Genomic DNA, 16,419 nt, shown 5'->3' with positions numbered 1-16,419 from the left:
CCCGCCTCCTGGCTTGCTTCCAAGGAGGTCCTTGGCAACGATGCAGCATGGGACGCACCAGCAGTTGATGAAGGGCAGGAGGGACAGGAAAAGCAGGAAGTGGATGGGGCCCATGAGCATGACCCCTTTTTCTCCTGCCTTTGCTCCACCAGCCGGAGGGGGGGGGGGCTTCCTCTGCTTTATCCTGAGTGTTTCCTTGTGAGAAAAGCTTGTCTGTGCAAAGGCCCCAGGCTGTGCCGGTGACCTCCCGGCTCTGCAGGGTTCAGAACCAAGGCCTTTCTAGCCCCAAGAGGACCCTCGAACTGCTGCAGGCTCCCCCCTCAATGCTGCAGACCAACACTCGCTGTCCAGCCCTTATGGAGACGGGATCCCCACCTCCCTCTCTTTCCTGGGATTACAGGAGCAGGGGAGAGTCGCAACCACAGAAAGGAAGAGCGCCCCCCCCAACTCTACTCTCCCCACCACCAGACACAAGCCTGCCAAAAGCAGGGAATAGGAGGGGCCAAATGCCAGGGGTCGGTGCTCATCGTTGCTGGGCTGCATCCGGGCAACAGGAGGTAGGTTTCTAGCAACCTTCTCTTACTCACCCCATGGAGACGGCCAGACCTATGACAGCACGTCTACCTGCTCCCACAGAAGTAGAGGAGCCACACCACGCAGCAAAGCACAAGTCACAAGGGATGCCGGTTTTAAAAAGGGCCCTCTGACGACTCCGCAAGCAGGTGAATCCTCCTGCCCCCAACGTGCCAGCCTGAAGGCCACCAGGAAAGGCTTCGAGCAGCTATTAGCTTTTTCTGGCTGGCCAAGACGGGCAAGATGCCCTTGGAGCATGCAACTCCCCAACTCCGACACCTGTCCACTGACCTCTTCCCTTCTCCTGGAGTTGGGCAGGGGCAAGGGGCCAAGCCCCTGGCTAGGGAGGAGACCCAAGTCCCAGGAAGGCCACGGCCACTCCCTCCCCACGGCTCACTGCTCACAGCCTCTCCTGCTCAGAGATGAGCTAAGAGGTGCCCCTGAGGCTCTTTGGGTGATGCCCTTCCAGCAGGAGGGGAGCGAAGGAGTGTCTCTCCCCCCCCCCTCCTGGCTCAGCAGTGGCCAGAAGCACAAGCCAAGCAGCTCCCGTGTGCAGCCTGGGACTTCCATCACGCCAGACAAGGGACCTGGGAGAAGGAAAAAACTGGCTGCGTTTTGCTCTGTTGCCTGAGAGGCACTTGCTTATTTGTGTGTGTGTGTGTGTGGGGGGGTTCTTGCAAGCTGCTTTAAGTCTGTTTTAGAGAAAAGCAGGATATAAGTGCTGAAATACGTAAGCAAAATAAAATCACAACGCCCTCGGCTGGAGGGAAACCACAAGGAGCTTCAAAGCTTCTTTCCGACGCCTGCTGCTAAGCCTGAAGGCCAGCTCTGCCTAAAGCAGTGCCTTGGACGGCCTGGCACAGCAGGGCAGTCCATCACCTCTGCAACTCCTCACTGCTGGGCAGGCTGGAGAGCTCATCCGCCCCCTTTCCAGAGCTCCCCTTTCGCAGAGCGAAGCAAGGGAGAGACCGGCGACCGCTCAAAGGGGGGCCTCAAACGGAAAAGCACCAAGACCAGCTGGCCTTCCCGGCAGAGCCGCCAATTGGCTGCAAGCGGCCTGATTGGCAGTTTGGGCCAACGGGGCTGGCAGGGCGGATGGGGCGGGAGGGTTAACAGCCCGATTGTAAAATCAATGTCATAAATGCTTGGTAAGTTACAGGAACAAGCGGGAAGAGGAGGCCGCGATTGATAAAGGACTGCGGCTTTGATGCTGCACCAGGGACTTGTTTATTGACAGGAAAGCCAATCTCCTCCGCAGGCCAGGCCAGGCAAACCGGCAAACGCTTCCCAATTAATTGGTGGGCTCTTTGGCCTTCTGGCTGCCCCACCAGTTAACCAGCGAAGAAGGAAGGGGCTTCTCCCACCTCCCTGGCTGGCTGCAAGGCTCTCAAGCCCCCTTCTGGCCGCTCTGCAACCAGCTCCACCCCAAGCTTTCCAGGCAGCCCGAGGGCAGCTGCAGGCCACAGCCCCCCCCCCCCGCCCCCCCAGAGAGGCAGGCTTCTGTCCAACCCCAGCCTGACATGGAATCCTCTCAGCAGCACTTTTGGATTGCCTGCCTTCCGAAGGCCTGGCATGGTCACAGTGAAGGTCCCTGGAATCTGCCTTGGGACTCAGCACAAAAGGGGAACAAGAAACAAAAACCACCACCACCACCATCACCACCAGAGGAAGAGCCCTTGTCTCCACTGGTCCCCCTGCAGGCCCCCCTTTCCCTCTAAGGCGGCTGCCCAGAGTCCTCCAAGCCCCTCTTCTCCTCCGTTCACACAACACACTCTCCTCTGGAGCCCACCCAGGTCATTAAGGGAGAAGGAGGCTGCAGTCAACTCAGCAGGTCGATCAGAACGCTGCCTGCCATGAGGCTTTCCCGTAAAATCAATGCCCTTCAGCGGGCGAGAGCCGTAACTTGGAGGCCAAAGCCCCCTCCGCCTCGAGCTCCACCAGGGCACGGATCCATTCCAGGCGAGTTCCCCACCTTGCACCCCTTGGCCTACAGCCCCGCTGTCTGGAAGAGAGGCTCCTGAGGTCCAGAGCCAGAAGAGCCCTGCTGGGTCATCCGACTGGCTGACAATCAAGCCCAGCATCCCATCCCACGCAGCAGTGGCCAAACAGTTGCCTGGAAGAGCCCATGAAGAGGGCACAGAGGTCGAGACTTGCCCCATGGTTGCAGCGAGTGACCAGTGGACCTACCTCCATGAACGTACTTGATTTATTTATTTGATTTGTAGGCTGCTCCTTTCTGTGAGCAGGCTGAAGGTGGCTAACAACATGTAAAAACCTGTGCCTGGGTAGTTAAAACCATTAAAACAATAATTAAAATGTTCAGCGGAGAGATGGTAAAGTGCTCTGCCAGCAGGGGCCTATCTCCTCCCACAGTGAGGGAGCAGCAGAGGGAGGTCCGGTTTGATTTTACTTCTGCTTCGGTTGGCCTCCACCGTATGCCTGGCCGAAGAGTGCTGTTTTGCAGACCCTTCAGGGCCCAGATATCTGGTGGAAGCTCATCTCAGCAGGCTGGTGCCAGGACCAGGATGGCCCTGGCTCTGGTTAATCTCATTTCTTTGGGGTCAGGGACCATTGGCAAGTCGGAATTGGCTAAGCACGATGTCCTTCGGGTACATACTCGGAGTGGGAGTCCCTCAGGTACAGAGGGCCTGGATTGCACGCCTTAAAGGTTAAAACCAACACCTTGAACTTGACCCAGAACTCAACCAGTATCTTGGGGGGCAGGTTGATGAGCCTTCGAAGGGGCCCTTGTAAGGACCCAAGCAGCCGCATTCTACATCAGCTGCAATTTCTGGGTCCAGGCCATGGGAAAGAGCTATAGCAACGTAGCCTGGAGGTACTTGTTACAGGGACTACTGTGGCTTGGTGCTACAGGGCCACAGAGGGCTCCAGTAGCTTCAGTGGGCCTACTTCCCTAGACTAGCCCTTGAGGGCCAAAAGGCAGAAACTCCACCCATCCCTGTGCAAACCCCAGGCCTACAACCTGAGATTTTCACTTCCATTTCTGACCCACAGGAAGGGGGAAGAAGTGATGTGAGAGATAACCCCACCTACATCATATGAAGATGGATCCAGGTGGGCAGCCGTGTTGGTCTGTAGCAACAGAACAAAGGCTGAGTCCGGGTTTGGGCACCTTGAAGACCAACCAAGTTTCATTCTGGGAAGAAGCTTCTGTGTACATATTCCCAGAATAAAACTTGGTTGGTCTTAAAGGTGTGACTGCAACCAGACTTTGTTCTCCTATATGATTATATATTCTATTTCTCAACTGGAACCTTGTCATGCAGATCACTGAATCCACGAACTGATACACAGAACGGAGCTGGTACAATCCTGGGTCAGTCCCTGGCTCTGCACAAAAACCTTCAGATTTTTTTTGAATTGTAATAAATTACTCTGGAACAGGAAATGCTGTTATTTGGAGGGAGCGTGCCGCCTCCTCCTCCTCCTCCTCCTCTTGTGTCTGTGTGGCAACTATCCATGGCAAGAGGTCTCAGAGAATCCTAGAGTGGGAAGGGGCCATGCAGGCCATCTAGTCCCACCCCCTGCTCAATGCAGGATCAGCCTCAAGCATCCAGGAGGAGGATCTGTCCAGCCGCTGCTTGAAGACGGCCAGTGAGGGGGAGATCCCCACCTCCTGAGGAAGCCCCTTCCACGGCTGAACTAGACTCCTAGAATCCCAGAGTGGGAAGGGGCCATGCAGGCCATCTAGTCCCACCCCCTGCTCAGGGCAGGATCAGCCTCAAGCATCCAGGAGGAGGATCTGTCCAGCCACTGCTTGAAGACGGCCAGTGAGGGGGAGATCCCCACCTCCTGAGGAAGCCCATTCCTCTGCTGAACTACTCTGACAGTGATTTTTTTCCCCTGCCATCTAGCTGGTACCATTCTACATGTAGCTTAAACTGATTACTGTGGGTCCTATGCTCTGCTGCCAACGGGAACCTTTCTCTGCCCTCCTCTGAGTGGCAACCTTTCAGAAACTTGAAGACAGCAATCATGTCCGCTCTCAACCTCCAGCTTGGTGTAGTGGTCAGGATTATGGACTTCTGATCTGCTGAGCCAGGTTTGATTCCCTGTTCCTCCTCCACATGCAGCCAGCTGGGTGACCTTAGGCTCACCACAGCCCTGATAAAGCTGTTTTGACCAAGCAGTAGTATCAGGGCTTTCTCAGCCTCACCCACCTCACAGGGTGTTGGGGGGGAAGGGGGGAGAGGCGACTGTAAGCCGCTTTGAGCGGGGAGAGAGAAGCGGCATCTAAGAACCAACTCTCCTTCTTCTTCTTCTTCCTCAGTGATCTCAGGGCTCTCTCAGCCTCCCCTCCCTCACAGAACACATGGCCCTTTTATGGTCTCAAAATGTCTTTCCTTGTTTTGTAGAGAGTACCCAAGGAGGACATCCTTCTAGGCAACCAAAAGCCAGGCTGAATGGGGGGGGGGGGGACGGCAGCCCGATTCAAGGAGCCCTAAAGCTGAACAGCTGCCAGCAGCGTGAGCACTGGACCCTTAAAGGGGGTTTCTCCTGCGGCCCCCTTGGCGGCTGCATGAGCCCCTCCAGCAGGAGGCAGCCCACATCCTGGGCAGCCCATGTGGGCTGGCGCAAAGGCCTGCCTTTCTGGACCCCAGCACTGAAAGGGTTAGCTCACAGTCTGGCCTCCTGCTAATTGTGGAGTTTTATTTTTATTTCTCTTGCCCGCCTGAGGAGATGATATTACCGGAACTGACACAGTGGGAAGCAGCAGCTACCCTATGCGGAGCCCTCGGAGGAGGTGATGCAATTTCATTTTCATTGATCAGAAATCAGCCGCGCAGCAGATGATGGGAAACTCCATTAAGAGAAGGATCGGGCCCCCAGGGCCCCACACAAAAAGCCTTCTCTGAGGTGAGGAAAGAGGCCAAGCCCCAAAGAGAAGGGAGCCACACCCAGCCTCTGGAGGGGACAGGATCCCACCTATCAACTAGAAGCCGCCTCATAAGGCTGGTGTGTGCTTTAGGGAAGGGGAGGCTCAAGGGCTGGGCGGCTGGGCCCAGGACACACAGTCTTCACACATCCCTCAAGCAAGGGGGGAGGGGGGAGCCCCAGTCCAGCCCTCACTCACAAGGCCCTGACAGGGTGCCCTCAGGGAGAGCTCGGCAGGGCTGACCGCTCTGACCCATGATGCCGCTGAGTTGCTGCAGGAGCAGAAGCCACACGATCAGTCGCCAACCAGATAATAACATGTTTTATTAGGAGAATTGCGGGGGCCATGCAAGAGGATGGCAGGCGGCTCGAGGAGACCCTCACAAAGAAGGAGGCGGCTCAGATCACAGCCGGGGCCCCGCCATCCCACCAAGTGGGGCCAAACACTGTATTGTGGGAGGCAGTCCGCCCCCTCCCAAGCCAGCAAGATAGCCCCCCAGAAACACTTTTGGCCCGCAGACCTCCAGTGCCCTCCCAGCCACAAGGGACATGGACGGCCCACATGCTGGCACATCCTGGGCCCCTCACACAGCTGCCTCTCCCATGAAAGGTCCTCTGGAGGGAGGGAGAGGGAAAGGCGGCCAAGAAGCTGGCCCTGGGATGGGCAGGAGAGGCAAGCAGGCCTCCCTCCTCCACATGGAATGCACAGGGACCCGGTAAAGTAAAGGTAAAGGTATCCCTCTGTGCAAGCAGAGTCATGTCTGACCCTTAGGGTGACGCCCTTTAGCGTTTTCATGGCAGACTCAATATGGGGTGGTTTGCCAGTGCCTTCCCCAGTCATTACTGTTTACCCCCCAGCAAGCTGGGTACTCATTTTGCCGACCTCGGAAGGATGGAAGGCTGAGTCGACCTTGAGCCGGCTGCTGGGATTGAACTCCCAGCCTCATGGGCAGAGCTTTCAGACTGCATGTCTGCTGCCTTACCACTCTGCGCCACAAGAGGCCCTTCATGGGGACCCAAGACGGTGCCAAGACCTGAGCCAGGATCCATCCCCTTTGTTCTGGGCCAGCCCCTGCTGAACCTACCATTACCTCTACCCAGCATCCAAGGCCTTCTTCAAAAATATCAACTGACTAACCTTATTTTGATACATCAAAAAACCATGCAAACAGAGGACCTCTTACGGCTGTTGTTCTAATGATATATGATGCCAGTCGAAAACTGGGAAAGCCCAGGGTAGGCCAGGGGACAGTGGGGTTATAGAGGAACCTGTTCTGTGGAAGTCCCACTGTAGTTCAATAGTACTAGCTCCTGGAGGGGCAGTGGGGAAAGGGCACATGGATGCCCCCTCCCCAGAAACGGCCAGGAACACAGTTCCCCGAGAGCAACTGAGCCAGGGGCCTAACCATCTCCAAGTCACCCACGTAAAGCAGGCTAGTATGAGACCACACAATCAGTACCACTGCAGTAACTGCAGCTACTAACTATGCTGGAGCACCACAGCAAGAATATCTCCCGGGGCCCCAACCCACACACACACCAGCATCTGCCTGCGTCCAAAAGGAGCAGCTCAGCAGCATTTCTGCAAGACACCAGCACTTTCCGAGGCGTTAATTAAAGAAAGACAGCTACGGAGGAAGTTAACAAGCCAATGAAAACTTCAGAGTGGGTGCCCTGGGTGCCCCCCCCTCCTACAAAGCAACGACCTGCAGAGGAGACCGTTGGGTTGCAAAGCACAGTCTCAGGTGGGCAGCAAGAGAGGTGTCCGCTGTCCGAGACGGTGCCTTCTCCCTATTCCACTGTGGAGCAGACCAGATCTCCGGAGCAGCTTGGCTACAACCAGCCAAAGGTGGTGGGGTGGGGGCCTGGCTCACAGGCCACTCCTCTCCCCCATCAGCCCAACCACTGCAAACTACTCTTGCGTTGACACCCAGAGGGCAATGAGAAGCAAAGTTCCACTCACAGACATGCACTGCTGCAAGGAGCACCTCCCCTTCGTGGTCAGCCCAACCCCCGTTCATCCGTGGCCTCTGGAGACTTTCCCACGGAGGTCTGAACATCATCAAGACTCCCAAGAGGCAAGAAAGGAAGCCAGCAAGAATCCACTGGGGGCTGGTTTGGCTGGCTCCATATGTCTGAAGAACACAGCCAAGTCGGAGTCTTCACCAAAAGCCAAGTCTCAAGCCCAGCAGCCTGCAGCCATCTCACAGCCAAGCGGCCTCAGTGACAGCCCCCCCTCCCCCCGGAAGGAGGGTGGCCGTGGTTGCAGGACACTTCTCCAGGGTTCACAACCAGAGCTGTCTTTCCCGATGGATAAAGAAAGGACAGACTTCCTTCCAGGTCTTGAAACATCTTGAAACAGAAAAGCAGACTCAGGGAGTGGCTGACGCTGGCAAGCGCCCCACCAGAGTCAATGGCCGGCCACCAGTCCTTGCCCAGATTGCCTATCTAGGACGTTCACATCCAGGTGCTGAAAGCCCAGCGGGAGACGCTAGCAGCAATCCTGTCCCAGGAAGAGTCAAATCCACACTGGCAGCCTCCGCTGCCACTGCAGGTGAAGACGGACAGCCCCCCTGCCCCCATACATCCCCCAAAGCACCAAGGGAGAGGCGATGCTGACAGACACCCCACGGGTGTCCGTGCCCTCTCTTCCCCGCCTGCTCCCCAAGGCTCCTTGGCCCAGGAGCCTCCCTTCCAGAAGACCAGTGCTGCCTGCTGCCTATGGAGCCTAGCATGGCCCCAAGAACCCCGCTGGCAGCTGCCCAAGGGACTCTCCAGGCAGCCTGCTCCAGATCTCACCCCTCCCCTCCAGCACCCAACGATCTCCCTTCAGCTGTGACACCTCCCCACCCCCCACAGCAGTGGGAGCTTCCTAGTAACTGGCTGATACAGATGCCAAGGCAAAAACCAATGTGGGAACAGGGGGAGGGAGAGAGCAAAGGCCATCCAGCCTCTCCAGCTATGCTGCAGTGGAACAGGGAAAGCCTCCTTGCAACACTCAGCCTGCTGGGCCCTGGAAGGCATCTTGCCTGCCCACCCGCCCGCCCGCCCGCCCCAGGCTATCTGCTTCCTCCCAGTCTTAGCAGCAGCAGCAGCAGCATCAAAGGGGTAACCCGGGATACCGCTGGCTGAGGGCCTATTCAGATTTCTTAACGGTGCCGTGATCTCTGGTTTCCAGGAACGCCTTTAGTGCCTCAATCACCACCCAGGGAAAGCAAAACCAAGGCTGCCTGTGTTGAGCAGATTGCTGCGGCCTGCCTCAGCCTGATCCTCTGTGCAGCTCCTGCAGGGTAGGGGGGGAAGTGCCCCATCCTTCTGCCACCCCAAGACTGGCACAGCAGGCTTTGCTCTCCTTGCAGCACAGAGAGTCTGGAGAGGGCCCATCTTGCTGCCTCCTGTGGCCTGGACACTCTGCCCACAGGAAAGATCTGGCCTGTGCCATTTCTGCACTGCCAAAGCACGTGAAGGCTTTCATTTGGAGCATGCAGGAGAACTCTCTGTCCAGCCGCTCCTTGAAGACCACCAGGGAGGGGGAGCCCATTCCCCTGCGGAATTACAATGACAGTGATAATTTTCTCTGATATCTAGCGGGTACCATTCTATACGTAGTTTAAAGCCATTACTGCAGGTCCTACTGTCTGCTGCCAATAGGAACAGCTCCCTGCCCCCCTCCAGCAACCTTTCGGGTAAAGAGAGTTGTTATGTCACCTCTCAACCTCCTCTTCTCCAGGATGAACACTCTAAGAAATGTAAATATAAGAGCTGAATGAGGTTAGCATGTGCAGTGAGATAAGAAACCAATATCCCTTTTGAGTCCTGGGGATTCCATTCAGTTCGTATATCTGCATTCCTTACATTCCCCTCTTCATTTTTTTTGTTGGGGATAATGGGACTGTAATGTGATATAATGTAGTATGTAATGTAATTGAGAATCTAGCTCTCTGGTCTCAGGACAGGTAACCGAACTAAGCACAGCTTGTAACTTGCGCGGGTGGTTTCATGCTTAAGTGGAGACGGATCAGGCTAGCAACAGGTCTCTTTTAATTACTTGCGTTCATAATTGGGAAAGCACCAGCCATTAATCATTAACTTTAACATTTTTATTCCCCTTATGTTCCTGTGAACAGCAACTGAACCCAAAGATTAATTCAGTTTGTTATTCTAGCAAGGCATTATTTGTTTATGCTACATATTTGTTGGATATCTTCATGATGCTATTAGCTAATTTATTCTCTCCTTATATCTGTACTCTGATTAGTCCTATTTCATTGTCTGAGGAAGTGTGCCTGCACACAAATGCCCACATATTGAATAAAATTTTGTTCGTCTTAAAGGTTCACTTGGACTCAAATTTTGATTTGCTACTTCTGTCCAACCCACCTAAATTAATTGCACATTTATTAAAAATTCAATCTAAGCATTTTAGTTTGATATAGGCAACAAAATTGGTTAACTTTTCAAAGTTTGATAGTCTTTTAACAAGGATCTTAGATGCCCCATTTAGTTCCTGACTGCTTCACTGCTCACTAAATTCTTAATGCGACAGATGGACTTGAGGAACAGATCCCAGTTTCCTGGTGTCCGATTTAAGGTCACTAAGTCACCATAGAATGATAGAATCCTAAAGTTGGAAGGGATCTCCAAGGTCATCTAGTCCAACTGCCTGCAAAATGCAGGAAATTCACAACTCCCTGCCCACCCAGAGTGATTCCAATTTCATGCCCAGATGATGCCCCCCCCACCCAAAAAAACAACAACACTAGAATCCCTGGCCCATCTGGCCGGCAGAAAATTCACATCCCAACCACAAAGTGGCCATCAGCATTTCCCCGAGAACACGAGAAAGGGCCACAACAACCCCTGACACAACCCCTTCTGCCCGCCCACTTACCATCTGCCTAAATTCACAGAAAGCATTTCCGTCAGATGCTTATCTAGCCCCTGCTTAAAAACTACCAAGGGAGGAGAACCCACCACCTCCCAAGGAAGCCTATTCCATGTCCAGTCATCTGGAATTGATTTCTTTGCTTGGAGAGAAGTTGGATGATCACACAAAAACTATGTCCCACCAAATATGACAGTGGCAATGCAGCAAGGAGCTTCTGGGTCACTCCCCAAACATAATGATGGACAGCAACCAGAAATTTCCTTCCTTCAGTCACCAAAACTCATGGTATAGCTTCTTAAACTCTGGCTCCAGCACAATTTGATTTGTAGCTCAGTCAGGTCTTCCTCCAACTATTCAAATTTCCTCCATATCTAAATATGGATTTATCACCCAACCTGGAGTTTCCAATGAAAGAAGATCCTCAACAAAGTTTTTAGGAGGAGATTGTCAGGCCTCTGAGAAGATGGGAGGCTGGACTGGATGACCCTTGCTGGTCTCTTCCCACTCTGTGTGTGACTCTGATATAACTCAAATGGATCTTCATGCCACCTCTCCAAAATGGTCACAAAAGCACTTACATCATCTTGCACCCCACCTTTCTCTTCTCACTCAGACCAACTTGGAAATTGGTGTAGCTCACAGCCACCTATCTTGCCTGACTTTGAAGCAAACAAAAAGGCAACAAATTTGGACTTAATAAGATTGACCTCAGTTCTTTGCAACAGCAAGATCATTTCACTGAATTTTACTAAGAGTTCTGATAAATTAAGCAGGGTAATGTCTGACTTCTTTGAGTTCATCCCTAGACAAAGCATTCTTGTCCTTTAAAAAGTCATAAAAGCATCTCACACAGTTGCCTCTTGGTAGCCAACAAACTTCAGTATGAAGCAGCAAATGTTCAAAAGCTTCATAATTCTCAGCACAGAGAACGGCCTCACTGAGAGCACGGCTCTAGCTTTATTCGCTGCAAGTAATCACTGAGAGGACGAACACCACAGGGCAGGGCAAAGATGTTAGGCACTGCTTTTTTCGGGGAAGGGACCAGCCCACAGCAGCAACAAATCATTGATGGTGCTCCATCAACTCATCAGTGGCAAAAGCAAGCATGTGTAAGTGGAATTCCCCTATATTGTAAGTACTGCTCAACTACATAAAATATTGAACTGTCCAGCTAATAATATAATATAATATAATATAATATAATATAATATAATATAATATAATATAATATAATATAATATAATATAATATAATATAATATAATATAATATAATATAATATAATATAATATAATATAATATAATATAATATAATATAATATAATATAAATGTAATGTAGTGTAATGTGTAATATGTAATATGTAATATGTAATATGTAATATGTAATATGTAATATATCATATATCATATATCATATATCATATATCATATATCATATCGCATTAGCATTATTATCATTATTATTTGACTTTTAGCCCACCACTCCCAGAAGGCTCGTGGCGGGTTACATTCAATAAAAATCCCAATTAAATACCCATAAAAATACAACAATATCCTGAAAAAAACAACATCCAAGACATATGCGACGACATGACACAACTAAAATACCCCCCTAAAAACCAACTCTAGGGGTGGCATGGAAAATGATCTCAACTGCCCGTAGAATATTCCGGGGGGGGGGGGGGGGGGGGAGGGTCCCAGATCTTCTCGGTGCTCTGGCCTCAACCGTGAACCTGGCGGAAGAGCTCCATCGTGCAGGCCCTGCGGAACCCCAAAAGATCCTGTAGGGCCCTTAGCTCTTCCGGGAGCTCATTCCACCAGGTAGGGGCCAGGACCAAAATATCTCTGTTCTGAGTTGCCTAAATTGCAAATAACAAATTTCTATATTTTATTCAGTGCACATAAGCAAGAAGCAAAGCTTCACTGACTCATCCCACTGAAACACTAATTCTGACATCCTTCATCTGCTGCAGAACTTGTCCTCAACAATTTTAGCCACTTCCCAGCTCTCCGTGGTGCTGGGGCGGGAGTTGCTCCTTTTCAAAACGTTTGCATTGCCGGAGATAGCTGAGGGTTATAATATCATAGAGTTGGAAGGTACCTTCAGGGTCATCCAAGTCCAACTTCTTTCATAATGCAGGAACTCACAACTATCTCCCTACACACCCCGACTTCATGCCCAAGGGATTCCCCACAGATACCAAAAATCTCCAGAATCCAGTCTGGCCTGGAGGAAATTCACCTACCATCCCACAGGGGCAATTAGCAGTTCCTGGGTATGGAAGGAAAGGCCACAAGAGACAAACACTGGAACATCCCTTCTTGCCTACCCATTCACCATCTGCCTATATCCATAAAACCAGCATTTCTAGCCACTGCTTAAAAACTTCCAAAGAAGGAAAACTCACCAGCCCTTGAGGAACTCTGTTCCACTGAGGAACTGCTCCAACTGTCAGGAACGTCTTCTGGATGTTTAGCCAAAAATTATTTTGAATTAAATTCAACCCACTGGTTGTGGTCCAACCCTCTGAGGCAACAGAAAACAACTCTCCCCCATCTTCTATATGAGAGCCCTTCAAGTATTTGAAGATGGTGATCATATCACCTCTTAGTCGTCTTCTCTCCAGGCTAAACAGACCAGGCTCCCTCAACCTCTCCTCATACAACTTGGCCTCCAAACCCCTCAGCATTTGGCCTCCACTGGACACACTCCAGTTTCTCAATATCTTTCTTTAGTTGTGGTGCCCAAATCTGAACACAGTTCTCCAAGTGAGGTCTAACCAGATTGGAGTGGAGTGATACCATCACCTTGCATAATCTGGACTATACTTACAGCCCAAAATTCCATTTGCCTTTTTAGCCACCGAATCACAGTGTTGACTTATGTTTGGTGTCTAGTCTACCAAGACCCCCAGATCATTTTCACATGTACTACTGCCAAGACAAGCCTTGCCCATCCTGTACTGATGCATTTGATTCTTCCTACCTAAATGCAGAACTTTTTTCACTATTAAAATTCATTTTATTCGTTTTAGCCCAGTTTTCCATCCTGTCAAGATAGTCCTGTATCCTGATTCTGTCTTCTGGTGTTTGGTACTCCTCCTAGTTTAGTATCATCTGCACATTTAAGCACCCCCTCTATTCCTTCATTCAAATAATTTATGAATACATTGAATAACACAGGGCCCAGGACAGATCCTTGTCAATCCACTGGTCACTCCTCACCAAGAAGATGACGAAACATTTACAAGCACCTTTTGGGTGCTATCTGTTAACCAGTTCTCAATCCACCCAACAGTAATAGGATCCAAACCGCATTTTACCAACTTGCCAAAAAGAATATCATGCAGAACCTTATCAAAAGCCTTACTGAAATCAAGGTAAATGATGTCCATAGCATTTCCCTGATCTAGTAAGGTGGTAACTTTCTCAAAAAAAGAGGTAAGGTTAGATGGCTCCTGTCTCCCATTCCCCTCTGGACTCCTCTAGGGCTCCTTCTCAGGGAAAAATACCTGACACCCCCCCAACTCCAAAAGCGTTATACTTTTATAACCTAGAAGCATTACCATCAGGCAGACTGCAACAAGAATAACACCGATATATATAGCTAAAAAACACCCTTTACAACCAGCAAGAACACAGGACAATAAATACCATAGGCAACACTATTAGATTACCAGGAACACATTGAAAAAGAGTGTTTGCACTCGAAAGCTCACACCCTGAATAAATCTTTGTTGGTCTTAAAGGTGCCCCTGCTGGACTTTGATTTTCTTGAAAAACGACTAAGAGAGAAAAGCATGGGAGGTGAGAACCTCGGGATGTGCAAAGAACATCCCCCTGTTTGCAAATTAAGGGGCATATTTTCCAGTGGGCTTCACATCACCGCACCGTTTCTTCTGATCTCAGATGGTGTCAGTCAATGGGACACACTTATCAGGGAAGAAAGTATATAGGTATGGCATAGGGTCAGGGCCTCTACCTAAAGACAGCTGCTCCCAAACCACCCCCCACACGAAAGTTTTCTGAGCAGTTTATGACCAAAACATTGGGGAAAAAGTACTGCAAAATTCTGGTAAGGATGGAGCACAACACAAAATACAAAGCAGGCCAATTCCGAGAACTGCCTAAAACTTTTTAATATCCAGTCTGGGTGATGCAAATGATGTGTGTCCACATGCAGCGGGCATTACTCTGCACGGCAGCCTTAGGACTGGCTGCAAACAAGGGTGGAAGGGGTCATCCACCACTTCCAGGGGAACGTACCTGTCCTTGTGCCCCTACTATCCATCTGGCAGAGTATGATTCAAGAGCCAAGGGAAGCAATTTTCCTGTGCATCGTTCCACTGTAAACAGGGTGCGTGTGGGCTACTCAGAGGCTTCATAGGACTATAGTTCCCTCAGTCCTGTGGGACAGGAACACAGGTTGCCTTGCAAGTATTGGAAAGAAAGGACTGGACAAGTGAACTGTGCATGACACGCAAGGGAGGGGACGGTCCACCCACGTCTCAATAGGATTCCACTTTCCCCCAGGGAAGCCAGTGGGTGCAGCCTCTCTGAGAGACATCAGGAAGGTGTCCTCTGTTCAAAGGATCAGTGATGCAGTCCTTACAAGAATTTAGCAGACAGGGTGGCTACAAGCAGCAGCCTCTGCAGATCCTGGGAACCTGCCACTCTCTATCACAGTAACCGGGCCAAAATAGTTTCTACACAGATCAGGAGATGGGGCAGAAATATCCTCTTACTGACTAATGTTACAACCAGATCAGAGAGTGTTCACGGTGTGCGTGTAGGCAGGCAGGCGATGTAAACCGCCCTGAGCCCGCAAGGGAAGGGTGGTATAAAAATATAAGAATTAAATGATATATTTGTATAGTAATTCCCCTGCCCAAAAGTATAGCAACTGATGGTTTTATCTATTCTGCACTTACAAATCAATAAAACATACGTGTACTCACATGCAATTCTCGGGGATAATCACCCGGGGGTGGAATTAAGCGGTTAAGCTTCCTTATTTTTGAACTGGCAATGGCATCCAATGGATCATTAAGTTTATGAAACAATTACCCTTTAGGGCTTGTGGCGGGATAAAGCACTGCAAAATCCACGCCTCGGACTAGCCGGCAGTAGCTTCCCAGAGTCCCAGGCCCCCTGCTGCCTAGAATCTTGGTGTAGTGGTGAGGAGCTGACTTGTAATCTGGCGAGCCAGGTTGGATTCCCGCTCCCCCACACGCAGTCAGCTGTGCGACCTTGGGCTTCTGGATGGTTCCCTCCGCACAGGCTATGAGGCCAGCTTTAGAGCCCCATCCCATATTAAGCTGTGGCTTCTGCTAGATTTCCAATACATAATCTACTTCAGCAACGGAGGAGATCAATAAAAAACCAAATGACAATACTTCCTCAGCAACCCCTCTCTGTGGGCCACCCCTGGGCAATAGCTGCCACAAAGAAGAGGACAGCAGCCAGGGAACGTCTTCTGACTTCCCACAAGCTGGGCAAAGCACTAGCCTGGGCTGCCAGCCTGTTCCAGAGGCCTCTTTTCCTCCCTTCTCAGCACCTGGGAGGAGTCATCATTTCCCCCTGCAAAGTACACGAAGCAGAGCGAGCGACTGGCTCAAGGCTCTCCCAGGCCCTTGCCCAGCCCTCGGACCACACTGGCTCTTCTTATCCCAGCAAGGGTCTGGAGTGGTCAGCAGTGCAGCTGGCGAAGCCTCACGTGAATGGCAAAATGGGGCTCCTCCGTCAAATCCCAGGTGCCAACATCTGCACCTGCCTGGCAGGAAACGCCCAGGCCAGAGGGGCAGCTGCCAGGGTCAATGGCTGGCTCGCGAGTGGGCTGAGGCCCCCCTTCCCCCCAGCAGCCCAGGTGGGAAAGGCACGCCGCTCTACTCACACCACTCCCTGCATCCCCCCCCATCAGCAAATGCTTCTCCTGACAGCACAAATTGCTGCCTCCTCAGGTCTTTCCAGATCCACTCCAGGAACAAAACCAGGGCAACCCCCCCCCCCATCCCCCGCCCATGTCTTCTGGCACGGGAAACTTGTGCCTACCTCATCTGGCT

The 16,419-nt window shown here is 51.4% G+C and overlaps 1 protein-coding gene across 6 annotated transcripts in view; it reads right to left on the bottom strand.

The window, feature by feature from the left end:
- ZFHX3 (zinc finger homeobox 3) overlaps positions 1 to 16,419 on the bottom strand; it is a 191,335-nt gene that overhangs the window by 59,922 nt on the left and 114,994 nt on the right. The window lies entirely within an intron of this gene.

The sequence above is a fragment of the Paroedura picta genome, chromosome 14 (assembly GCF_049243985.1).
Source record: "Paroedura picta isolate Pp20150507F chromosome 14, Ppicta_v3.0, whole genome shotgun sequence".
Lineage (NCBI taxonomy): Eukaryota > Metazoa > Chordata > Lepidosauria > Squamata > Gekkonidae > Paroedura > Paroedura picta.
The sequence above is the reverse complement of the archived record's forward strand: the minus strand, read 5'-3'. Positions and strand labels throughout refer to the sequence as shown.